Below are 24,689 nucleotides of genomic sequence, written 5' to 3'. Positions count from 1 at the left end.
CATGTCACCAGGTACTTAATGCTTCCCCTTATCTGATATCGGCTTGCTGCTTCCTTTTTCACAGTCCCAGCCTATCACACGCTCAACCAGTTCCCCCCACAAAAGATGAAATGACAGCTATTTTAATTTGGGGTGAAAGCCTCTGTCTTTCACACTTCTGGAGAATTAAGAGATAGGGAGCCCTCTGAGCTGCGGCTCTGGTGGATGTCCTGCAGTGTCTGCTCTTACGTGTCTGTTTTCTTCTATGGGATTGTAACGCATTCACTGATGGATTTATGCTGCAGTTGGAAACCAGAACCCAGGACAGCCTGTTCTCTTGCTTCGTGCTGTAAACATAAATACGCTTGCATAGCCATTTGTATCTGGTGCTTTCTATCTGCACAAGGATTTTATTAGCTTTCTCTAATGCAGTCCTGAAGGGGAGCGAGGGACCGGCAACAAAAGGAAGTGCTCGCGCAGGAGCAAGAATAGAAAGGAGCAAAGGGCAGGAAGTTGCTAAGAGACCATGCAGCCGAGAGCAGGGAATTAATGGCAAATATCAAAGTGGCTATTGGAAACTGCATGTTTTTCCACAAGGGCTCATTTCTTGAATAAGAGCTGCTATCGGAATGCATCAGAACCAGTCTGGTTTTAAGTGGGTTTTTAATGTGTAGTCAACTCTTTTTCCCATCTCCAGTTTTATACTTTGTAGAATCAGTTGCTAAGTTAGTGACAGGTCTTTAAATTAACTCACGTTGTGGAGTGACAAAACAAGCAACATGGGGGAAAAAAATTGCAAGCAATTATGGCTTAAATAACCCTCGCCCACAGAGTTATTAGAAACTACCTGAGATGAGATTTCAGCACTATTAGATTTTTGTTTGTTTGTTTTGTTTTTGCCTTCCAGAGGACTTATTCCAGCATTTCTTTGTGAGTAACTGGGAACCAGAGGTTTTGCAAAGTGTGGGAAGCACTGAGTATTTCCAGGCAGGAGTACTGAGCTGCCAGCCGCTTTCCTGGAGTCCACACAAAGTCCTTGTTTTCAGGTTCTGGTTTTGATGTTACTTTGCCCCTAATGTGCTGAGGGCTTTTTGGCTATAGAAGACCCCACTTACTAAAGAAGACAAAGCCAGAAAAAAAAAAAAAGAGAGAGTGAGAAGGGGAACAAAATAAAAGTAAAGGAATTGAAAGGTGATTACCTGATAATGTGAAGTTTCCAATGAGTAGAAAAGGACCATACTAACCACCTGCTATCTCTCCACTCTGGACCCAGTTGAGATTAAATGCTTCTTGCATATCCCACAGGCCACAAACCATTCTGAACAAACAAGGCTGCTTTAGCTTCGCTTGCATGGGCAAAATTATTGCAATCTTTCAATCATTGCTCTTGGAGAACTGCTCGAATTGTGATATTGCGAATTATTACATCTGTTCTCCCCTCCCTCAAAGATATCATCAGAAAGTAGTAACTTACACTGAGATTATTTTAATGATATCAAAGGGTGTGGAAGAACGCTGCTAATTAGTAAACCCTCAAGGTACAAAGTCATAAATAGCCCTGGAGCAGTGAGAGTGGATCCAGATCTTTAGCCTAACGTTATCTTAGGCTGAAAGCATTATGAGTAGACTGATTGCGCTGGGGAAAGTGATTGAGTTTTCCTGTTGAGCTGAACAGCAGGGCTTGTTTTGATTGATAAAGCTCCTTGTCGGATTGTGCAGCATGTTATCAATCTATCAAGCCAGCTGCCAAGCCCAAGACAGCAGCAGTGGAATCAAGAACTTAGTCTGGGATGAGCAATCATTTTGGAGGGAAATGACAGTCTTGTACTTTTATTTATTAAAATAAATAAAATAGCACCTATCCTAATTGCTCTTGCCAAAAGTTAAAATGCTTCTGGAGTCCAGCCAAAAGGCAAAGATTGTGATAAGCAGCTGAAATTTTTCAGCCGAGAAATTGCTGGGAAAATAAGCCTGTTCTACCCAATATGGTCATGGCAGAGAGGAAATGTCAGGGCTGCGAGAGGTGGAGATGGCAATGTTGCCCATTCTTGGTCTCTTTGGAGGCTTGGGAGCTACACCCTTCATCTCGCAGCGTTAACGGAAGTTGATTCCCTGTCCTCTAATATGGCTGCAGCTGGCAAACTGCTCAATGCCATTCTGCATTTTGGTGCAACTTAGTGTACTCTTCCAAACTTCGCTTTCTCTAGGAGTTGCTTGAGGGTTTTTTGTTGTGTGGTGTGTTCCCCCCCCCCCCCCGCCCATGTCTTATGCTGTGTTTCTTGAACACAATGCAAACCAGTTGCTTCCAGTGGCTTGACAGCACTATCACCCTGTGATAAACTTGGGGAATTTGGTTTTCAAGTTAAGGCCCTCTTCAGGGAAGAGGGGGAGGAAAAAATAAAACACACAAAAACCAAAACAAACTTCCCTTCAAAATACCAACCCAGCCCTAAGCGTGGACTTGCACAGCTGTTCCCAAATGCAGTATTAGAGCACCGCACGTAAAGAGAGCTTCTGCAGGACCACACAAGTTTACTGCTATTCTTAAATCCTAGCCTAGCAACTAGGAAACTCCTGCCAAGCTGTTTGAGACAGTGGCACCTGGGAAGTATTATATGAGTCTGTATTGCATCATGAGAACCCTATTTGCACTTAATTACACATCTCCCTCCCACCCCCCAATATAACAAGCAAGACAGATGCTACATCTACAAAGTGAGAATGAAACACAGTTTTTTAAGTGGAATCTGACAGCCAGAAGGCGAAGAGCAGACTTCAGACAAGATCCCAGTAATGAAGAACCTCGCTGAATAGTTTAGATCAGTGAATTTCAGTGCTGTTTGCAATGGTGATCCTTAATTTCCTAATGCAGCTGAGGTCTAAACAGGTTGTCTTGCACTCCTATGTCCTTCGGCCAAGTGATACAAAAATGCTGCCGGAGAGGTCTTGATCACCCTCCTCTCCCTTGGCTACTCTCTAGGAGCGCATCTCCAAGCTGAGAGTCCAGACGTTGTCCAACACACGTTCTGCTGGAGTGTTTTGTACAGCACGTGTTGTTCCCATGGGCACAACGGTCCTTGTGAAAGCACGTTAAGATGCCCCGCAAGTATTAACCTGCGGATTGCACTGGTGCCTCTGTATTGGGGGCAGTAGGGTATCAGGCTAACAAACAAGCCTTGGTCTTCTGATGCAAACCTCTCTTGGCTCCATGGCCTTCTGGGGAAAGGCTGGGGTGTAATTCAGCTCACTGAATTGAGGAGAAATAAGAAAAAGAACCTCAGCATCCTGCTGTTCCATGGGAGCTTTTCGTGCATCAATGCTGGCCAAAAAATCTCTCTCTTCCCACTGGGTCCCGAGGTGCTCAGTCCTGCTGCTGCACCATCCCTTGGCCTCTCCAGGCAGGGCACCAATGGAGTCAAACTCCCCCTGCTCCTTTTCCCTCACTGCTCTCTAATTCTGCTTGTATTTGCCCCATCGCTGAGCGGGTTCCCAGGCAGCTCGGCGAGCAGAGGAGCAGGGCCACGTGCTGGGACGCAGGAGCTCGGCCGGCCATGTCCCCATGCTGCGCTTACCCAGAGCAGCTGCCCCGTGAACCGGTGCGGCTGGTGGATGGGTACAGATCCATCCTCAGCTAACACCCATCCACCCCATCTGAGGCCCAAGATGTTTATTCCCGAGAAGGGCTGGAAGGCGAGATATTTCTGTTTTGGAAGACAAGATATTTCTGTTTCATAGTGCAATCTCGGTGTGTATTTTCTGATAGATGTGCAAACGTCTCGGTCTTTTTAAAGCAGCTCACTGGAAGCACGGATTTCTACAGGCATTTCTAGCTCGGGCACTTTCCTCAAGGGCTTGCTGTTGTGTGTACGTAGGGGCTTTACCCTTTTATCCTCCCCTCATTTACAAGTCAAATCCCCCATCCCCTGCCATGTAATCCAAGACAGGAAATATCTTTTCTGTTTACATCAGGCCACGGTAATGCAGTCACTAATCTGGCACAAGGCTGGGCTGTCGTACAGGAATGATTCTCTTCCCACTGCCCTTTTCCCACCATCTGCCTCGCACTGGTCCTAGATTTCACAGGTCTGGGCTTTAATTTTATTGTTTCTTTAATGATGCCCCCTTTTATGAGAAAATATGTTTATGATATATGATATGATATATGATACAGCTGGATGAATTAAGTATTATAGCCAAATAACATGAATGATCCTCTACATGCAGAAAATGGAAAATTTAGCAGGGAAAGTTTCAGTTCACCTAGTTCAATAATTTTGCAAATAGTGATTATGAGCTTGCCTGAGAAGTGGAGTTCCTCCAGATTTTGTATGGACTTAATCCCTATTCATCTGCATGGAAACCGCTTGACACGAAGTTTAGGTTAATGCAGAACATAAGCGTCTTCTGTACAGTTCCTCTGTTTGATGGCTGTCAGTACAAAATAGGGGATCTTTTGTGGTTTCACTTTAAAACTTGTCTGATTAAATCTGTCATGTGTATAGACATATTCTGTCTTTGAAAAGAGGAGGAGGAAAATACATATGAGCAAAGGTACAGTTTGACACTTTTTAAGATTTCTAGCACCTTTTTAGACAGTAGATGAATTCACATTATGGATTAATCATTAATTTTCATGCACTTTCATTTAATACACATTACAGCTCCAAGCAAGCATCAGGACACTTGCAAAAAACAATAGCTCAGCTTCCCTGTTTGCTTTGACGCCTGGTTTAAGCTTTTTTTCCTTCTAACTACAGACCAAGGCTAGTTGAGGTCTTGCCTATTTGGCACATTCAGAAAACATACGTGTCTAGCTTTGCAACTAAAACAGTGAGTCATTATTGCAATCGAATGGTTTACACGCTGAGAAACACTGTGTCTTTATATAATACAAAGTACTGTTTACATTGCAGTACATATTGGATACTCTTAGGTGTAAAAATATTTCCTTAATGAGATTGTAATTGATTTCTTCTCTGTTAAGTTATAATAAGTTATCCCACACTCACAGTTTCAAATGTGTTTCGGATTTTAATGAAGTGTCTGTTTTAATGATGTGTCTGTTTTAATGACGTGTGAATCACGGTCAGAAAAAGCCACTTTACACAGAGATGAGAAGAGGGTGTTTTTTCTTGCAGATCTTCTGGAGCTGTGTCCTGGGATCAAGTTCCCCAGCAACACAATAGCTCAGGTTTCCTTCTGTACTGGAAAAAGTGCCATAAAGATGATCTCATGGACATCTCTGCTTTTCAGCTCTCTCTAGAATATGGTAAACTGGACAGTAGGAGGAAGTTTCCACGATTAAATTCCTCTAAGAATTGGAAAGCTAATATTCATTCACATTCAAGGCTTTTTAATCTGATAGTGTGACATATAGGTATTTATTTTTTTAATAAGCTGTGCTGGCCAAAGAATGTAAAGTGGAATTGCTGTGAAATAGCTATGGCATGAGAAAGTACCTCTAATCAACAACACTTTTGCTCAGACTCCCACAGTATTTTTGTAGCTGTATTTCTTTTTTTTCCCATTAATGCATGGGTAATATTCAGCAGTGCAAGATAACTTAGCCTGTATTGTTCGTATTTGCATGAAGGGTAGGATCTGCTAGACTTAAAAGGTGAGCTTAATTCAGCAGCTAATAGGGGGAAGTATTTGTCAAAAATGAAGCTATTCTACTGCCTGAACAAAAAACATTACTTGAAACTTCATGAAAAATGGTTTGGATCCTGCTGGAATTGGAGCACTGGAAGCGTCTGTTTCTGTATTATTTTATTGGACGTCATTTCTAGCTACACATGTGCCTAAGTATTTTGCGGAGCTGGGCCCTCAAAGCATGCAGAAACACCCACGCGTTTCCAGAGACTATCCAGGGACACTAACACTTTCATTGCTTCCCCCAGGGTAAACCGCTCAGTCTTCATCCAGCCGAGAAACACGACCTCAGCAGTGAAGGGAACTCGGTCTGGATTTTAGCGGGGACGCGATGCAGTACGCATAGTCTTCCTTGCGTGGGAGGAACCAACCATCGCGCACCGGTCAGGGGGCATCTGAAGGCAGCGGTTTTCCTCTGGCTGGAGGACAGATTTCCGGAGGTGGATGAAGGATTTCCAGACTCCCTGGGTTATTACTGATATTCTAGCCGGAGTCTGCAGCCCTCGCATCCCAAACGAGCTGGATATATCTGGAGCAAAGCAAGTAGCTTTATTACAGGGTGTTTTTCCTAAGGTGAGAGTAAGATGTTAGGCTCTTCTGACCTGGGAATATTATATAGAGGGGTGTGTGTGTGTTGCTCTAGGAGCAGACAAGAAAATGAGCTGGGACTCTTACTCATCTTGCAGATACGAGGGAGGATGAAAACAGCTCTTCTCCTTTTTGCACAGCGGCCAATTCCTGCCCAGATACTCTGATTGTACAACAAAACGGGTTAGGTCAGCGCTTTCCTCGCTTGTGCTCTTTGCAGGTCACTCAGTGAGAGCCCACCTGTGGCTCCAAACCCTCCATTGCAGAACCAAGGATGGAGGCAGAGGTTTTGCAGTGCAAGTCCTGGGACAGCCTGCCCATCCAGAAGCAAAAGAAGAGTCCTCATACTGTAGATGCTGTTTGCTAAAAACCTCATAGTGAAGCCAATCCCGAGTCCTGCTTAAAAAGATATGACTCAACCACTTGCTTGAATTTTTTGGTTCTATTATTTCATAGAAACATGTTTGCTGGGCAGATTGTCCATGTCTTCCAGGCTGTAGCAGATCCCTGGGAGCAAGAATGGACCTTCGGCTGGCGAAAGCCCTCATTTGCTCCGTGCGCAGCACTCTTGCTTCCACTTGGTGCTCCATAAATGCGATGTTTCCAGCTTGGCCTGAAAGCCTCCAATTCTCCACGTTAGGTGGGTTGAGTGATGCTGAAGCAGATGTAGGTGTTAAGCCACCCTGAGCACTGAGCCCAGTGGCGATGTCCCACAGCAGCAATGAGCATGGTGGTGGCAGCAGAAGGCATTGCGATGCTACACAGCTCCAGCGTCAGCCTTGCATCTCGAAGAGCAGGTGGAGCATGGATTGGTCCCAAATCCACTCAGTCTTGAGCATTTACAGGGAGGACTGTGTATGCACCCAGTTGATTGGTTTCTGCCTGCTTGCCGGTATAATCTACAGATTGACAAATCAGGCTTGCATCACACTGAACAGGCTTTCATCTTGGTTTAAATATGTTCATTTTTGAAAAAACCTGGGTGAAATCTCCTTTTTGTGTTTTGTTTTGTTTTGTTTTTTAAAAAAGGAAATTCATTGGAAAAATGTGCATATTGAAAGATGCAAAAGACATTCAAGAAATGCACATACCATGGTTTCAGGCAGACTGAGCAGTGTGACTGAATTAAATCACTGTTAGTATCAGTTTTGCTTTTCAATTGATTTTAAATTGTATATTTATATTAAATAATTTGGAGTAAAAAATCTTTCCTAGATAGTTTCCTTATAGATATTTTCCTTTGTTTTTTCTTCTGAATCAGTAGGTTGCTATGTTCTGCTGGACATCAGAGTAGTTGTGTGACAAAAACTAGATATTTTTAGCAAGATAAACCAATGCTTTCTCATAATGCTGCAAAAATACAAATAAATAGATTTGGGGACAATTTGTCCAACAAGGATCTACAGCACAGAGGGGATTCTGGAATCATCTTCAAAGTGTATGCTGATGTTTTAAAAATGACCTATGAATGTCTCTCTAGTTTGTTAAGAGTCCAGAGGGATTTTTAATATGATAGACTTGGGTTATTAAATTACTGTTGGAAATGTGGAGTTGACCTCCAGTGGCAAATATTTCTATGAAAAACATTGGCAAACTTTTCATTTGATGAACTTTTCTCTATTGTGTTTCTTTTCTAAAATCAAAACAAACAATAGAAAGATATTGGTTGAGGGAAGAAAACAAAATAAGCCTATTCTGTTGCCTTTTCCAATAAGAAATGCAAAACTGCTTAACTGCTAACAAATGTTGGATACACCTGCTTTTAGCAGATACTAAGTCAAAGATGTCTCGAACTTACACGTGAAATGAGACGAAGTCACCATCTACTTTCTGCTGATTTTGATCAGAGCTGGTCATAAATGTTCCACGATAGCAAAGTTTTGTTGCACAACGTTGATTAATGGAAGCGTGCCACTTCCAATAACGCTGTTGCGAATGGAGATTCCTCAGGACGGACTTTCTGCTCAAAAAAGACAGAGTGAGTGGAAGGAGGGGAGACGGAGGGGCAGGCGTCCAAGAGTTGCAACACTTCTCTGAAACACAGGAGGCCTCGTTCTGCTTGTTTTGGAGATCTGAACTGGGATTTCCACGTCCCGGCTGAGCGTCCTGACTACTAGATTATGCTGACAGGCTCTCTAATCCAGTGAATGCTTCACTGCTTATATGAATTAAGCACTTCCAGCAAGAGGGAGCAAAAAAGCCTGTAATGAGCAGAAAAAGGACTTGAACTCAAGTCTCTTGCATTTAGATGAGTGCTTGCAAATGTATTTTTAAAATGAAAAAGACAATTCTGATTTTGACCATTCATAAGCCCAGCCCATAGAGCGCAGATGATGGATTTCCCAGTGCTTGCAGGCTGTTTAGGGAGGATTTTAATTTAGCCCAACAGTGAGGGCCTCAGATTTTAAGGCATTTTCCTTCATGTTCTCCAGATGACCTCTTATATTTCCAGAATCAGGGCAATAGAAGAAAATCTTTGCAGACTCTGTTGCCCTAGGGCACATGACATGTTTGATATCAATATCCTGTGACCAGCTCCTTATCTGATCTGCTGGCCATCTCCAGCTGTTCTTAAACTGGCCCAGCCCCTCGTGGTAGATACTGATCCTTTAACCAGCTCTGGATCTCTTGGGTATGCTTCCAAGTGAAATCCTGTATCTGGCACATTTCCTGGGCAGTTGGCCCCAAAGCCCAGCCCTTTAAACCCAAAATTTCATGTTGGAGTAGTTATATGCCTCCAGCTGTTTTGTGACAGCTCATTAACCCAATAAGAAAAAATGTGATAGAAAAACAAGGAATGCTGGCTTAGCAGAGATAAGTTTTAAGCACAGGAAAGGTTATTTTTAAACAGCTTGAGAGGGTTAAATCAACAAAATCCTAAGCTCCTCCTCATGGATCCCATTCACATCTTCTTGGAAGCACAAGGTCTGGACGGTGTCCCCAGACCGGGTAGCACATCCTGTTTCCTCGGCTGTGATTTCTTGGACATGCCAGTGGAGCGGCTGTTAGCAGCTTGGCCCTCTTTCACGTTTTGTTTCTGGTGTTATCACTCAGTCCACAATGAAACCCAAATTTTTAACTGCTCTTTCATAAGTATCTAGCAATAGTCTGTCCACTAGGTATCAAGCCCTGCAAAAAAAAGACTCATTAGATATTTCACTTTAGCATGGTGAAAGAAAACTGGAAGGTCAGACCATGAAATACAGATCGCTATGCAAAATAACAATTGCAAGGTAAAATAAAACTTCAGGAAAAGAAATACCAAGGTCTATAAAGCAAAGCCAAGATCATTGTCATCGGCAGTGTATCTCCTAGTGCTGGGAATTACTAATGAATTGAGTTAATTCTAAAGGTAAAATAATTAAAAGTGGCACAGGTCAGGTCCCTGAGTTTGGTGCTCCCGATGTTTGGGAGGCAGAATTGCATCCACGTCATGCACCTAAAGCCCATTTCTTTGCAGCGAGACAATCAACAGTTTGTGAATATAAACAAAAAGCCAAAGCAAAGTACTACTGTTTCGCAGATGCAAGCAGAATATGTTGACACGTACGGGGCACTGTGTTTTACAGTCATTTAATCGCTTTCTGCTCACCACAGGGAAACACGCAATTTGCTCGTTGTTCTGTGATGTGCTCCATAGCACGAGGAGGAACGATCCCTGATAAAAGGGTAACAACCACGGGGAGCGCAGCTCCGCTTTCTCACTTCAGCGTGCCAAAATCTGGGGAGCTGACTAAGCAGTGTCCAGGCAAGGGGTGGACAGGGAGCAGATCTGGTTATCTTCTTATATATCAAGCGGAAACACCCCAAGGGGAACTGCAATCTGAAACGAGCTCAAGTGGTTTGGCACATAATGTGATATAACCTTCACATCAATCGCATCACCCATGCAAATGATGCAAAACAAAGGCCATGCTATTGTATAAAATCTTTCTTCCCTCTGGGCAGAAATGGATCTTGTTTTCTCACTGCTTGCCAGCTCCCCGAGTTGTTTAGTAATTGTTTAACTTCATGCTGATGAATGAATGGTAAAACTGAAACAGAACTGCAGAACACAGTTCAAACACTAAGATAAAAGGGTGGATAATGCATGGATAGCTGTGTCCAGGAGTGAAATGTGAAAATACTGATAAATGAGACCTATGTTTCTAAATGGGAAGAAAGCAGCACATGGGACAGATAAAAAACGAGGAGAAAAAGTAAAGGGGAGTAGGACTATGTGGCCTTGCTTGCCATGTGTTGGTTGGATCACTACACCGAAAGGAATCTGATTTTCTGGGCAGTTGAGGGAGAATTTTCGAGTTTGCAATTCTGCATCGTAATGAAAGTATCCTTTCTGCTTGGTCTGGATCTCTGGCTTTCTGGGCACGCTGCCAGCCTCACCTGCGGTGGGTCAGGCCTTTTGGGAATGCGCAGGCTGGGCTTTATAAACGTATCATGGATGGGATATAGTATCTGAGAGCCTCTTTCATTGTTCTCCTACAGAAATTTAAGTTTTGCTTGAATTTACTGGAAGTTCTTACTGGTTTTGTTTCGGATGAATTCTTTTCTTAATAATTATTTTCTTATGGGTCCCTTCATCCAGTTTTGTAACGTAGAAACAGACATCAGTGGGCTGAGACCACAGGTCTTGCTTTAACCTCACTGTGTTAGTTGACTGCGTGACTTGGAAGAGGTGGTTAGCGCCCATGCAGTGGAGGGCTGTCTGCAGGGGCCTGGTAGGGACGTACCACCCTGGGATCAGCCGGGCAGAGGTGTCTGGTGGGTTCAGGGCATGCTCCGTATGGGGTGGGGGAAGAAACTTTTCCCTGTTAAAAGCATGAATGACTCCCGTTCTGCTCTGTGGATTTCTGAGCCTGGTGGCAGTGTATCGTGTGGACCTGTGGGCTCATATCAGGATGAGCAATGTGCTGCCTTAGCTGTTTTTGTCACGCGGAGAAGCAAACGGAGCCAGTCTTTTACATCCAGACGGAGCCGTGGGTTTCCACACTGCACAGCAGTGTCTCTTGCAGCAATGCCGTGCATTTCGGAGGGACTTGCTGCTTGTTGCGCAAGGGAGGATGCAAAATGACCTGCGACCAGCAGCGATGCAGAGACCTGAGGACATTTCAGTGTTGTATCGTGTTTCACTGAGTCACACATTCAGAGAGTTTAAGGCTGGAGGGGGCAGTTAGATCATCTGCACTAGCCCCCCTGGTATCTCAGGCTGTTAAACTTCACCCATCCATTCCCGTGCGAAGCAAGTAACCTGCATAACCTGTATTTGGCTTGCACACATCTTGCAGGAAGGCATCCAGTCTGGATTTAAAGATACCAAGAGATGGATGATCTATCACTTCACAGGGTTTGTTTCAAAGGTTAATCCTCCTCACTCTGAGAATGCAATGCCTTATTTCTCATCTGAATTTGTCTGGCTTCAGTCCCTACGCAGTCATTCTTGCTCTGCCTTCCCCCACGAGTTAAACAGCCTTTCAGCGCCCAGTGTTTTTCCCTCTAAGTTTCTTATGCTCCAGTCAAGACATTTCTTAATCTTTTTTAAAGAACAAACTCTGTAAGCGTGGCCAAGCAAGCGTTTCCCTAGCACTCAGGTCACTGTGCCCTCCTTTACAGTAAAGCCTCTCCTGCTCTTCTGCACCCTTGGAAGTTAAACTAGCTATTGGCGGTGCTGCAGCACCGGCCTCCCTGTGCTGCATACCCAGGAAAGGCCAGGTCCTCCGGGCAGTATTTGGGGATCACACAGGCCTTTTTGCCATAGCATCATGTCATGCCTGTGCCCCAGGCTCCATTTGGAAGGCGTATGATGTCCATCCCCTGTTCCTGGATGTCTGAGTTTGATTTGGCCATGTTAAAATTCATTTTGTTTCACTAAAACCAATGTACCGAGCAATCTGGGTGACAGACTGCTCCCGATGCTGTGAATTCTTGTTTTGTGCGCAGATGTTATCAGTGGTATTTTTTTACCTCTAATCAGAAGTTTCTAATCAGTTTCCTAATCATATTTTAATCAGGGGTTGCCGCAAAACAATGTGCACTGTGTTCTTAGAAAATATTTTTTTTAGTAACAGGAAAGAACTTGAAAACCCTGAGCCAAGGGAGTTCTTTGTATTTTTTCTTTGAGTTTTGCCTTTATTTTGACAGTTACATCTCTATCTCTTCCACAGGCCATTGCACAAAACGCAGCTCCACCTAGATCTGGGGTCGGACAGGAGGTTATGAAAATTTACCCACCGATTCACTCTATGCACTGTAGCATTTGTGAAATGGATTCATTTAGAAGTTTAATTACTGGAGATTAAATATATGACAGTTGGGCTAGACTAGAACATAATACTGCTGCTCAGCCAACCTTGAACCTGCATATTTCGGCTTGCTCAGCAAAATCCCATCAGATTTGTAGAACCATCAGATTTACCTGTGTACGTTTTCGGTTTGGTGTTTTGTGGGAGCTGGCTTTTCCTTCTGTGATTTACGTGATGTTGGAGGATTAGGTTAATAGTACTTACGTCTCCACCTCCTTTTCTCTGCCTTGAAAATGTGCCCAGCTATAGATTAAAGAAAGTTAATACTATATACACAGCAGCCCTTTACACAATTTCTTGCAAGATGCTTTTCCAGTTTTATTTTGCTAACAAAGGCATAAAACACATGGGTTGAAGCCCACTTTCAGCTTTACTGAGTCATAAAATATTATGACAGTTGATGGAAAAGGATAGAAATATATAATTTTCCAAAAAATAGGGGGGAAAAAACCCAAAGTCCAAAAAGGCAGAAAATAAAGCTGTAAAATGAAAGAAAAAAGGATTTGAACTGTTTTAATTAAATTTCACAATCAGCTCAAGAAATGACCCGTACTGATTATGAGGAAGCAACCCATGGCAACCCAGTCACTTTTTATTTTCCCCATACTGATAGCAACTTGAGCCTCTTGTCATATCCATTCCCGCTTGACTACTCTTTGCTCTGAAAGCAGCTCATGCCCCAGCCCCAGGCCAGTTCCCACCTGGGAATATTTTACATGTGCCCGTGTGTTTTTTGTTTGTGGCCTGGGATGTGCACTTGGATTTGCAGACCAAATACTCCACCAGTCTCTCCTGAAGACTTTGAGAAAGAGCATGCTTGGCTAAACGTACACACCAGGGGTGGAAAGGAGATGGCTCATGTCCTTGATCCTGGTGAATACTTTGTATTTGACCAGGCTGGAAGGGCTCCAAAGGCAGATTTTGAGACACTTCCCCCTTGGGATCACAGAGGATGCAGTGACACTGAGATGTCACCTTGTTTGTTCTCCTACCATTAGGGAAGACCAGCTGTATCTAGATTATTCCCCACAAATATCAATCTAAGCTGAACCCAATTACTGAAATGTTTCACCTGCCTAAATGTGCTTAATGAACCTTGCTGCTAGAATAACATCCAGCTTACCCAGCCTGGGGTGGGGAGACACTGGCACTAGGAGCACAAGGTGACCACAGTAAAAACTTTAAGACTGTTGATGCCTGGGCTGAAGTCTCCTCTCCTCAGCCTCTGCTATTAGCTGGTTGAGGAGGCTCCTTGGAGTGAGTGTGAGCTGCAGAAATCCCATCCTTAGGTGCTTTTCTCTCTGTAGGCACTGTTTGGGGACTCAGGATCCAGCTTACAGATGGGGATTCACCCAGGCGCCAGCACGGTCCCTCAAGAGGAGGAGGAGGAAGGATGAAGCAAAGTCTGGTGAGCTACACAGATTGTTTTCCCCACTGCAGTGCCCCAGCTCTTCTCAGCACAGACCTTTTGCTGTAAACCCCTTTTTGACCCTGGGGTACTTGTACTCTCCTGTCCCTGCCTTGCTTTGTTGTGGCTTTCTGCTGATGGTGGTCAAGGACCAACAGCAAACAGGTAGGTGAATTGCAGAGTGCATTTAACTGCTTCTATATTTCCTAATGCAATTTTAATTAGTGGTCTCAGTGCCATTCTTGTTTTCTTGATTCATCTCAAAATTTAGGGCTGGCAGTTGGTGCAGACACATGTTGTTATATCCCCACTGATTTCATTATTCTACATTGATTTAAATCAATACAGGAAAAGCTCTTAAAGAAGAAGAGGAGGAAAAAAAAGCAAAATGGATTCAGTATGCTATGTGAGCTGACATGCTCTGACACAGATCAGTGGTGGCATTGGGTTGGCTCAGAAACAGAAAGGATTCACAGATTTTTCCTCCCCTCCTTTTTTTTCTATTTTTTTAAGCTAGTTCTTCTGTTATCCACCATGGTGAAACAGATGTTTCTTGCACATGTTGATGTGGACCCTGCCTCTGTGTGCATGTGCCCGTGTGTGTATTAAGTGCCTTCTGAATACTAATGCCTAGTTTTCTGGGCCTATAATTAGGAAATCCTAAATTCTTCCAGCATTTTCCAGCAGGCAGCCTAACAGCTAATTTTAAGAAATATGGAATCAGCTGCTGTATCTCTGAACCTTGGAGCACATCTCTCTAAGAGACCCATTTCTGGAGACAGCAATATACCACAGCGGTAATTTCAAGCAGAGAAGCAATGGCAGTATCCCCATACATCAGGAAGGGGTCTTTAATGCGGTAAGGCTAGGACTAAGCCCCCCGCTAGATAGGAGATTACACACCAGTTACAAAGTGCCACATGAATTAAAATAAATTTGCATTTTCCCACGCGTTCGTTAACCCCCGTGCACCTCTGTCGTCCCCACCAGTGGCAGGACCCCACTGCGCCTCGGTGCCTCTCCCCTCTGGGCCAGCTCTGGCTCCAGCTTCACGTGCATGGGACCCACTCGGGAACGGGCAGCCGGAAAAGGCTCCTTCCTCCCGCCGGGAAACCCGGCTCTTCCTCGGCTCAGCTGAACCCCAGCCACCTCGGTTTCCTAAGACTTGGAACACAAACGTTGACCTGATGAACCATAATGCTTTCTTCTACAGTTTTGTGGCCTTTATGTTGCCATGTTTTGAGCCAATTTTTACAATTCACGGTGATATGCCAAGGAAAACTTCCTCAACATAGTTCCTGCATCTGTGCAGTAGTTGGTTTTCAAAGTTAAACATCCCTGCTGTTTCATATTTTTTTAGATGCCAGCAGTGATTAGACATTACCATGGACTAATTGCTTGTACAATCTCAATTTTTACCTTGCAGCTGCCTTGAAATTTACAGCTGCAACAACAGGAACAAACCCCGTGTTCTCAGAAAATACAAATTAGCCAAAAACAAAACAAAGCTGGGTTTTTTGTGTCTTGTTTGCAGATGTTTATCCCAAAATTGGAGAGCTACTTACACCCCATCCATTTAAGCCTTATAAACAGACCTTACCGTGGTCTGAGACAATGTATATTTAACCTCAGCCCAGAGTCCAGCAAAGGCACTTTGTCAGCGCAAAAAGAAATACCCACCTTTTATGACTAATGCTCTGCATCTCCAGGATTTTCTTTTAATGCAAGGGATGCTAGACTCTTTGGTTAAAGAATTTGTGTGCTATTTTTCCTGTCTTTGATATCATTGTTAATTCAAGACGTACATGCAGACGGGACTCTGTTTCTGCAGTAATTAACGTATGTATACCCAGGAATCGACAGACAGCATTGCAAACACGTCTGGGGGACAGGCTGAATTTTTAAATACAGCATATTGCAGCACTGCTTCTGAGCTCCCGACTGGGGTGTGTAAACGGTAGTCTGATGGAAATTTTATGCACAGATTTTTCATGAAAGGTATGTGAACAGGGTTTAAAAAAAGCACCCACACCCACACCGAATGATTCCTCTTTGGGGCAGCATTGCTCAAGGGCTAATGTCTTTCTCCCCAGATCCAAGTTCAATATTAACCAAGCAAACTCCCTTCGGACGGAGGCACCCGGACGAAAGGAGGTGTTAGCACCCTTTAGCACGCAGCTGTGGCTGATGCTACGTGTGTTTTCAGCCTGCCCTGGCTTCAAATAGCTCTCTTGGCCCAGGTACCACCACCCTAAAGAGAGAGGAATCACCTTGCTGCCTTTTGCAAATTTTGGCATGCCGTTATTAGATTCAGATGCTGGAACATGTGCTCGCGCTGGAGAGCCCACATCATGCCTGCGGATGTTTGCTAATCCCAAATTTCAGAGCCTCCCCGGTCTCGCCAGCACATCAAAGCTTCGCGGAGCATTGCAGTGCAGATGAGGAAATTGCGAAGGGGCAGTACATGGCAGGTAATGGATTAGGGTCTTTCAGGGGAGCGAATGTTTGGCTCGGGCAAATGATAGGTAATTATAAACAGTACGGGACTTGAGAGGGTTCCAGAATTAATTTATATCTAGCTGCTTATTCTCTTGTCAGCGTTTCCTCTGCCCCTTCCCCTATGGAAGAAGCAGGGCCTGCAGCCGGGTTCTTCCTTTCCTCCCATTGCTGCCCTGCCCCTGGTGCCGCTGGGCTTGGACCCATGTTGACTCTGGAGACTGTCCATTCTGTTGTTAGCAACTCTTCATCTCGCGTCTTGCAAAAACACATGGTAAATCAGTCCTTCTGCCCTGTTTTATGGGGACGAATCCCCAACCGAAGATCAGCACGTGAGCTCAGACACACACGTACTCCCAGAAACGCTAGAGAATGCCAAAATGAAAATAGGAATAAGTAACCCAATCTGAAGCCACCCTAGGAAACTTTTGTTTTTAAAAGCATTTATTTTGCTAATTGCAAAAAGATGTTTGAATAGTCTGGGCCAGTTTCAATTCTTAATTCTAGGAATAGCCTTGAAAGAGAATATTAAGCTGCTGCTTACAGGACGTAGTAAGTGAAAGCTGACTAAGCAGGGAAGTGGATGGTTAGACAGCACAGGTTGGGGGGGTTATAGCTTGGCCCTTCTCTCTCTATGCACATGCAGACCTAGTAATAAGGCACTTAAAAAGCTGCTCTAAGCACTGACTTGTTGGTGTGGGTGGAAACAGGGCCTGTTTGCAGCAAGGGCTTTCCTGGTCGGTGTGCCCTGCAGCCTGCCCGTTGGTTGGCTGCTTCAGAGGGCCAAATTTACCCGCAAGCAGAAAGTGGTATTTGCGCAGTGGACTTCCACTAGTGCTCTGCTAGTAAGGCCAGAGCAGTCTCCATGCTGTTGGAATTCATGTGCAGTGTAGTATTTCTTGCTACGTTTTCCACCTAACTTGACTTTTAACAAAAGCCAAAGTAACCTCACTCCTTTCTGCCCTCTGCCCTTACTTGCCCAAATTGGGCTAGAGGCATCTGTGCTCCCACTGCCTCCAAAAACCCTAAATCCTTGTTGACTTCTAAAAATTAGCACCGGCTTCAGGCCTACGTCATTCCCATACCAAGACCTTCAGCAAAGCTTCTCATCCCTAGTTTTGAGACGTTACAGAAGTACTGTGCCTGCTAAAGGGAAGGCTCCATCCTGTGTCTCCACGGGAACGCAATGGCCGTATAAAGATTTAGCATTTGTTGTCTAGTGCAGGTGCCTTTTGCTTTCAGTTGTGGCTGCGTTAGAGTCGCACAGGAGAAGAGGCAACATATTTCATGGGAGCTTCTGGGAATAGGCTGCGGCCAGGAAATGAGAAAACGTGGCAGTCCCTCACCTGCGTTTTCATTACTTTTCCCCCCTCCATGCCCCAGTCTCTGCTAACACATCAGGAGGCGCTCAGCGGTCCAGGGAAAACGTCTGCGTATGTGCTGTGCTCTCTCTGGAGAGTGGATAATACCTCGCTACTGTTATTAGCAAGTAAAGTTATTTCCTTAGGAAAAAAAAATGGCAAGGCTGGTACTACAGTACTGATGGCTTGAATGCTTTGACCAACAGGTCATTACATTATCTGCACCCCACAGCTCCAGCTAGTCCGTTTATTGCTTTTCTTTCTCTCTGTCTTTATTTTATTTTATTTTATTTTGTCATGAGCAAGAAATAAGAAACTGTCCTTTCCCCTACTTACCTCATTAGGACTTTAATAACTGAAAGCACATTTTTGGCAATTAAAGTTGGCAGCCATCAGGATTTTTCTTTTTTTTTTTTTTTAAACAAGTCTGAACCTTTGCAGCAGCCTCAACAAAAAAGATTTTTTTCCCCCCTCCTTTTTTTTTTTCCTGGAAGCTAAAAAAATAAAAAATAAAAAATCTCTTCACCACTGTTGTGTAATGGTCTCGAGTGGAATAACTAACTTTCTATACAGTTAGCAAAACTAAGGAGTTTACAGTTTTTCCAGCTGTGTTTTCTGTGATGCAACGTAAACAGTGAGCACGACAGCCTGCCGTGGAAATGCTCTGCATGCTCCATGCGAGCCCCACAACTGGATTCCATTGCGATAAGGTTGGGTTACTCCGTCTGCTGCTGCTTGTTGTTCTTCTTCTCAAATTTCTGAGTCAGCAAAAGCAACAAGGGGAAAACATGAGGATATCTTACCATCACCCATTTTCATTCCTTCCTCATGCCAGCAGGAATGCGATAAGATTGGTGTAGGGACTTGGGGAGTTACCAAGGAAGTTTTTGTGGTTTCTAGAGAAGCATAGGGCTTTGCTTCATGGGGGGGAAAAAAACCCCACTTGCATAGCATTTGTAGCAGAGAAACTTGCACAATGACAGAGCTCTTGTGCCTTTTTGTAACATGAGCTCTGTAAAGCAGGGTCCATCCACATTAGCACGGCAAGTGCAAGATGCCTGGATTGACCCTTGCTGTGAAATGCCCCATGGATGGATGTAGCCATGCACATGGGTGCTCTTCCTGTGCTCTAGTTAGACATTAGGACAGCTCTGCTTTCCACTGAGTCTATTTTTTACCCATCCACATAGGTAAATCATTCCTTGCAGAATGTGAAAGAAAGCATGTGAGTCCCTCCCCACCACGTGGAAGTAGGAGGGATGACATGCTGGGAGCAGGCATGGGGTGAGGAGGGTGGGAGGAGGCTCTGTGCCATGGCAGTTGAGTTGGTGCCACTGCAGCATTCTCCAGGGGCTGCTGTCCCTCCAGCCATGAGGGCTGTGCTGGAGTAAATCTCAGCTCTAAGGAGCAGTGGGTAGGAGTTGAACAAAGAGCTTGAGGAAGCACGGAGTCATGGAGCCAAAATATGGTCCTAAGGTAGTTCCCAAATGGCCATGAAGCACCAGATTTAGGTGGTAAGCATGCGGTTAGAGTATCTGAGCTAGTGCCTGTTTTGATACTGAGTCAGTACTTTCAGTGTGGGAGTGAGCTTGTGGAAAGCTAAATCAGTCGTGTCTGCAAGTGCTGCAATTGTGCTTGCTGATGAAGCATAAATGTAGGCAAGGACTTGAGCTGAAACAGCCTCTGAAAATGGATAAACCTGCCTAGAGCCAAGAATCCAGTTGAGAGCATCTTGCTGAGGGAAAAACAGCCAACAAAGTGCATCTATTATTTTTTTCTGTCCTAGGGCCAAGCTTTCTAAAACAACCGTGGCCTGTTATTAATCCCTAGGTAGAGCCATGAAGGCTCTGCAGCGCTTCAGCTCCCATGGAAATCCACAAGCCTGAGATGCTGAGATGCCTTTACTGGTCTAGACATCACGTACCTGCAAACATCGCAGCTGGAAGGACGTGTTTTCTGCTAACACTGTTATTTTATTATTGAACTTCAAATGGAAAAATCAATTGAAAGGTGGCAGTGCTACTAGGATCTGATTCCACCGCTCAGTTACGCTTTATCCTTCCACAGTCCTCTCAAGTGGTGTGAAATGACAGGGTTTGATGCCAGTTTTGTGCCAAGGGAAATCATCTGAATCTGAACATAGCCTTCCAAAGAAATTTTTAGTGAATTACGAAGGGTTTTTTTTCTCTTCGTTTATGTGCAACAAGCCCTCTCCTGCCTCCCCCACGCCTGCCTCTTTGTATGGCTGCAACGTCTGGTCATGCCCTGTTCCATGGAGAAGAAAAGAGGCATGTCTGAAATGTTTATAGACTCTGTTGCCAAGATACAGAAGGAGGCTCATCGGGTCTGTGCGCCAAGCTATTAGCTACTTAAAATGTACCAAGTCGGGGCTGCAGATGTGCGGGCTGACACAGCTAGGGCTGACACGTCCCTTGCCAATGAGAGGACTGAAGGCTACAAGCAGTGTTTTCTGAGCAGTTTTGAGCCATACTCCTAGGCAGGCTAACCTAGAAGCAAAATAATCTAGTATGGATAGTGGGTACCCATAATGCTGAGACCAGTATTGTAATAGCTCCAGTGTTTTAATCTAATTATACACAGGGTGTGGGATACTCATTAGGCATTAAGAAGTCAGAGTGTAGCTTTGATTGAAAGTCCTCAAATGACTCCTGAAGAGGAGGATTCGGTGCTGATGTTCTTTGCAGTCTTTCTCTCTGAAATCTCCAATTCTTGTTGCATCAAAGGCTTAAGGAAAAAAAATTGTATGTGAAAAGGTGGGAAACAGACCTTCTATGCGTAAAGAATGTCTAGATTTCAACTCTGCACTAGCACAAACTCAGGGCCTCCCAAAACTCTGGGGAAAAAAAAAAGAAGAGCGAGAGAGATGGAAAAGACCTATTCAAAAATAATGGAGAGCCCGAGGGTGAGGCCAGTTGTGTGGGATTTGGGAGGTGCAGCTTACTCTGAGTCAGGCACTTCAGGCTTGCAAATTTGGTTCTCCCACGTTCCTGATGATCTGCCCAGAAAGGAGGCAATCCCTTACCCTGCACTCTGTACTGGCCAGGACCTGAGAAACCTTTTCTGATGAAAGTTTCATCAGCACCAATACAGCCTCACTTGTGATGACCTGACATTTTCCAGTGTAGCTGTTTCCCTGGCAGATTCCCAGCCTGCTCTAAATACAATGCTCCAAAAGGCTTAGCAGCAATATAAACATCAACTTCGATGAAAGACACTCAAACAAATATTGTCTCTCAGATTTTAATGGTGCTTTCATGGTTTCATCCCAGAAAGCAAGGCAATAGACTTTCCTGATAGACTGCTCAAGTTTTCCATAATTCGCTGCTAATCATTGCCCTGTACCAAGGTTCATAGCTATAACGATGTATCAGGACAGGCACTCTCTGACTGTTCTAAAATCCTTATTCACCTGGGTCTCTCACGTTTGTACCATACCCAACATATCAGACAGAATTTAGCCTGATAACAGTCACAGAGGGAAAACTCACCCTTGGATAAGTTTCTTAGAGAAACTCCTGCAGCTTTCTCAGAAATATGTAGCTATAGCTATGCTGTCACTGAACCCTTTGCAATAAGGTGCAAATAAACTCTATAATAAACTAACGATTCCTGCAGTGTTATCAGCACAGTGTTGTTAACTTGCCACCTTACTGCTGTTCTGCCCATAACTTCAAGATTCTTGAAATGTTTATGTTTGCCTAAAAATCTCTGCCGCTTTTTTTCTACACACAGCTTTAATCTCCAGGGTTGTGTTCATCTTGGGCTTAAACATGACCTCCAAGGTTCTATATCCAAAGAGATAAATAGCAAAATCCCTGATATGTTTTTGTTCATTCTGTTGATTTTTAAGAAAGTCAGTCGGTTCTAAAGGTCTGACTGTTGTGAAAGACCAGGAGTCACCAAGGTTGCATTACTTCTACTACCTTTGTATCAAGAAGAAATGTGTACTACATCAAAAGCCATATTGTTTAAAATGAAGTTTAATGTGATTACCTTGAAAAATAGAACAGGAAGCATTATTGCAAATACAATTCACCAAGAGAAATCCCAGGCCCTGGCAATCTTCCATCTAATTGCTGCACAGGTTGATAATGGAATGATTTATAGTGAGACAAAAGAAAGTTCAGAGCATTAGACTTGGGACGCAAAAAAAAAAAAAAAAAATCTTCAGGCTAGAAAGCAGCTAATAATTTTGACCATATTCTTCAGTGCAGGGGCAGTCAATATGATACCTTGTGGGGAGGAATGATGTAAGAGAGGTTAATCATGGAAAACCTTGCTCAGTTATGCTTTGAATAGGCATGGACAGAGGAAATAAGACATGTAAATGTTGGAACTTTCCTAGGAGCCGTTACTGTTGCCATCATCAGTGTGCCACGCTCTCTTGGACCAAAAGTGCCATTGGAAACAATGGCAGACCTCTCCTCGGGTGAGAGGAGGGGCATGTCCTGGGAGAGCAAATTTTGCCTATTAAACTGTTCCTTTTTCCTCTCTATGTTATTGTTCATTGGTATCTCCTTCCTGCAGATGCCCCTGGACTTTGGCTCAGCCAGCGAAGGGTGTTTTTCGCAAGCTGATTCCATTATTGAGCAGAACGTGGTGCCTCTTTGCTGTTTGCCATCATTGTCATAAAATCCTGCGCGTAAAATCCTGCAACTAGCACAGACTCTCCCGCTAACCCGAAGTCTGGTCATCCTTCCAGTGAGGCGTAGCTGAGCTCTGAGTATATTTGTCAGCTTTGGCAAGCTCAGTGATTTCTTTAATCTTCCAATAAGTCTTTTTCCCCTCTCCAAATGATTCTGGATCCTTTACTAGAAGGATGTTGTAAATCACTTCAGAAGCCGAGGGGAAGGAAGTTAAAATGTTCTTCTAGCTTCTCGGCATATATCTGAAATACCCTTTTTGCTCCAACCGATGTCAAGGATGTTTCCACAAATTACACTCCATGTTTTAAGGAAATGGACATGAAATTAATAGCTTCCTTAATACCGCATTTTTACTCCATCTAGCTGGTGCGCTTATTCCCAGACTCTTTGTACTGTGTGGCAGCTCAGAATTGACTGTAACGGTGTGGACACCTGTAGAAACTTGGCCTTGAATGTGTTCGTGGACTCTTGGCAGGCCTTTCCCAGTTTATCTGGGATTTCACCAGCAGTAATTGACTTTCAGGGAAGGACGAGTAATTTCCCTTTCCAAGCTGAGTGCCAGATTCTGGCTAGACACAAATACTTGTGCTGGAGGAAGAGCAAGGCCCAAAGTCATCTGTCAACTGGAGTTGAACTGTGAGACGCATACACAGGGCAGGATATTTCTGTTTCTTTAGTTCCTGGTATATGTATATATTAAAAATTCTGCCATGTGCTTTGGTTAGAGCATGCAAGTCACAGGCATTTGCTCTGTTTATTCCAAAAGTGGAACATAAGGGGCTGTCGCTGCAGCGGTGGGGCTCAGACACCAGCCACCACAACCTTGCTCCTGCTGGAAGAGGTGGCCAAAAGAAACACTAACTCAGAAGGTGGCAGTGACCCAGGCTTGGAGCCCCTCCTGGACAAAACCCCAGGATGAAAGGTGGACACAGGATGACCCCTTTGAACTGGTGAACATCTAACTTCATGGGAAAGGTGGAGCTGGCACCACCTTGTGCCAGAAAGAGTGGATCAGGCCCTTTGGCCATAAAACGCTCTCTGGTGCGTCTGTTCTAGCTGCAGGTGGTGGTGACATGCAATTCACTGGCTGCTCATTAAACCCCGCGCCCCTCTCCACGCTATTAAGTGTATTCTTCTGGGCTGAGTAAATTACCACTGGACATCTGTAAAACACATTTATGTGGCTGGAAGGTTTCTATAGTCAAAGATGGGTTAGCTCTAGCTACCCTCCCAGTTTAGCCCCAGGGTACGTTTCTGCTGTGGATCGTCTCCAGTGAGGAATGGCATTCCAGAGCCAACAAAAGGTGAGAGAAGCAGTTGGGGTCTGTGTTATCCATTAGTTGCTGGAAGCTTGTGCCAAACAAATTCTTATTGTTACAGTTGATTTGTGTGTAGATATCAATGCATATACCTCTGAGAGCAAGGGAATTTTGTACATAGGAACCATCTCCAGTGGTGCACATTTTTATGGCCTTCCATGCACCGCGCTGGGTATTGCACATTATTAATACATACACTATCTGATTGCTAAAACCTAGGGGGATACATTTGTTTTTCCTCATTCCTCAGGCTTGCAAAAGTGTATTCATATGTTCCATTTCTGCACAGTTACTGTCTTTATTGACTTCACTGGGCTATGCACAATATCTAATGTTAGGCATATATGGTTTTTGAGGGATCAGAGCCTTATTCTGACTTTTTTTTTAAAAAACAGTCATAACTTTGGGACAGATGCTGCCTTTTGTTCTGTATCTGTACAGTGCCTATCAGTGGATTCCTGGCCCATGAATCCTGTGCCTGTGTGCTGCAATTATTTTAGCAACAAGTACAAAATAACTATATAAAAAGGCAACAGAACATCTAAGGGCATACTCTACCTTTCTGCATGAAGATCTAGAATAAGAGTGCCTTTAGTAGTGTGACTCAGCTCCCCATATGGGAGTCATGCATCATTATTAGGGCATAGAGGGTAAAATGCATACACTGAAAGATTTTATGAGCATTAAAAAATTTCACAACTTCCTCATGATGCAGGTAATTTTCTCGTTTTTAAAGATAACTCAAGAAACTGAAGCACTAAAACCTTTTCTATTGGTAAGAGCCTCTTAAAACTGGGAATGAAAATTATCTTTTAGCCACAGCTTTCACTTGGCAAACAAATATCTACTGAGCCCATTTGCTGGAATTATTTACGCATCACTCTCAGTCTGTATGTGAAGTATATTGCTAGCATAGCACT

The 24,689-nt window shown here is 44.0% G+C and overlaps 1 long non-coding RNA gene across 2 annotated transcripts in view; it reads left to right on the top strand.

Annotated features, from left to right (window-relative positions):
• The window catches only part of LOC136993206 (uncharacterized), a 98,080-nt gene that overhangs the window by 14,047 nt on the left and 59,344 nt on the right, over nt 1-24,689 (top strand). The window contains exons 2-3 of one of the 2 annotated variants that reach the window (XR_010885436.1): nt 13,826-13,926; nt 22,332-22,424. This is a non-coding gene — a long non-coding RNA (uncharacterized lncRNA). Of the gene's footprint in view, nt 1-13,825; nt 13,927-22,331; nt 22,425-24,689 lie in introns of those variants that run through there. The other variant, XR_010885437.1, reaches the window with a different exon arrangement.

Source organism: Apteryx mantelli, chromosome 12, assembly GCF_036417845.1.
Source record: "Apteryx mantelli isolate bAptMan1 chromosome 12, bAptMan1.hap1, whole genome shotgun sequence".
NCBI lineage: Eukaryota > Metazoa > Chordata > Aves > Apterygiformes > Apterygidae > Apteryx > Apteryx mantelli.
The sequence above is the reverse complement of the archived record's forward strand: the minus strand, read 5'-3'. Positions and strand labels throughout refer to the sequence as shown.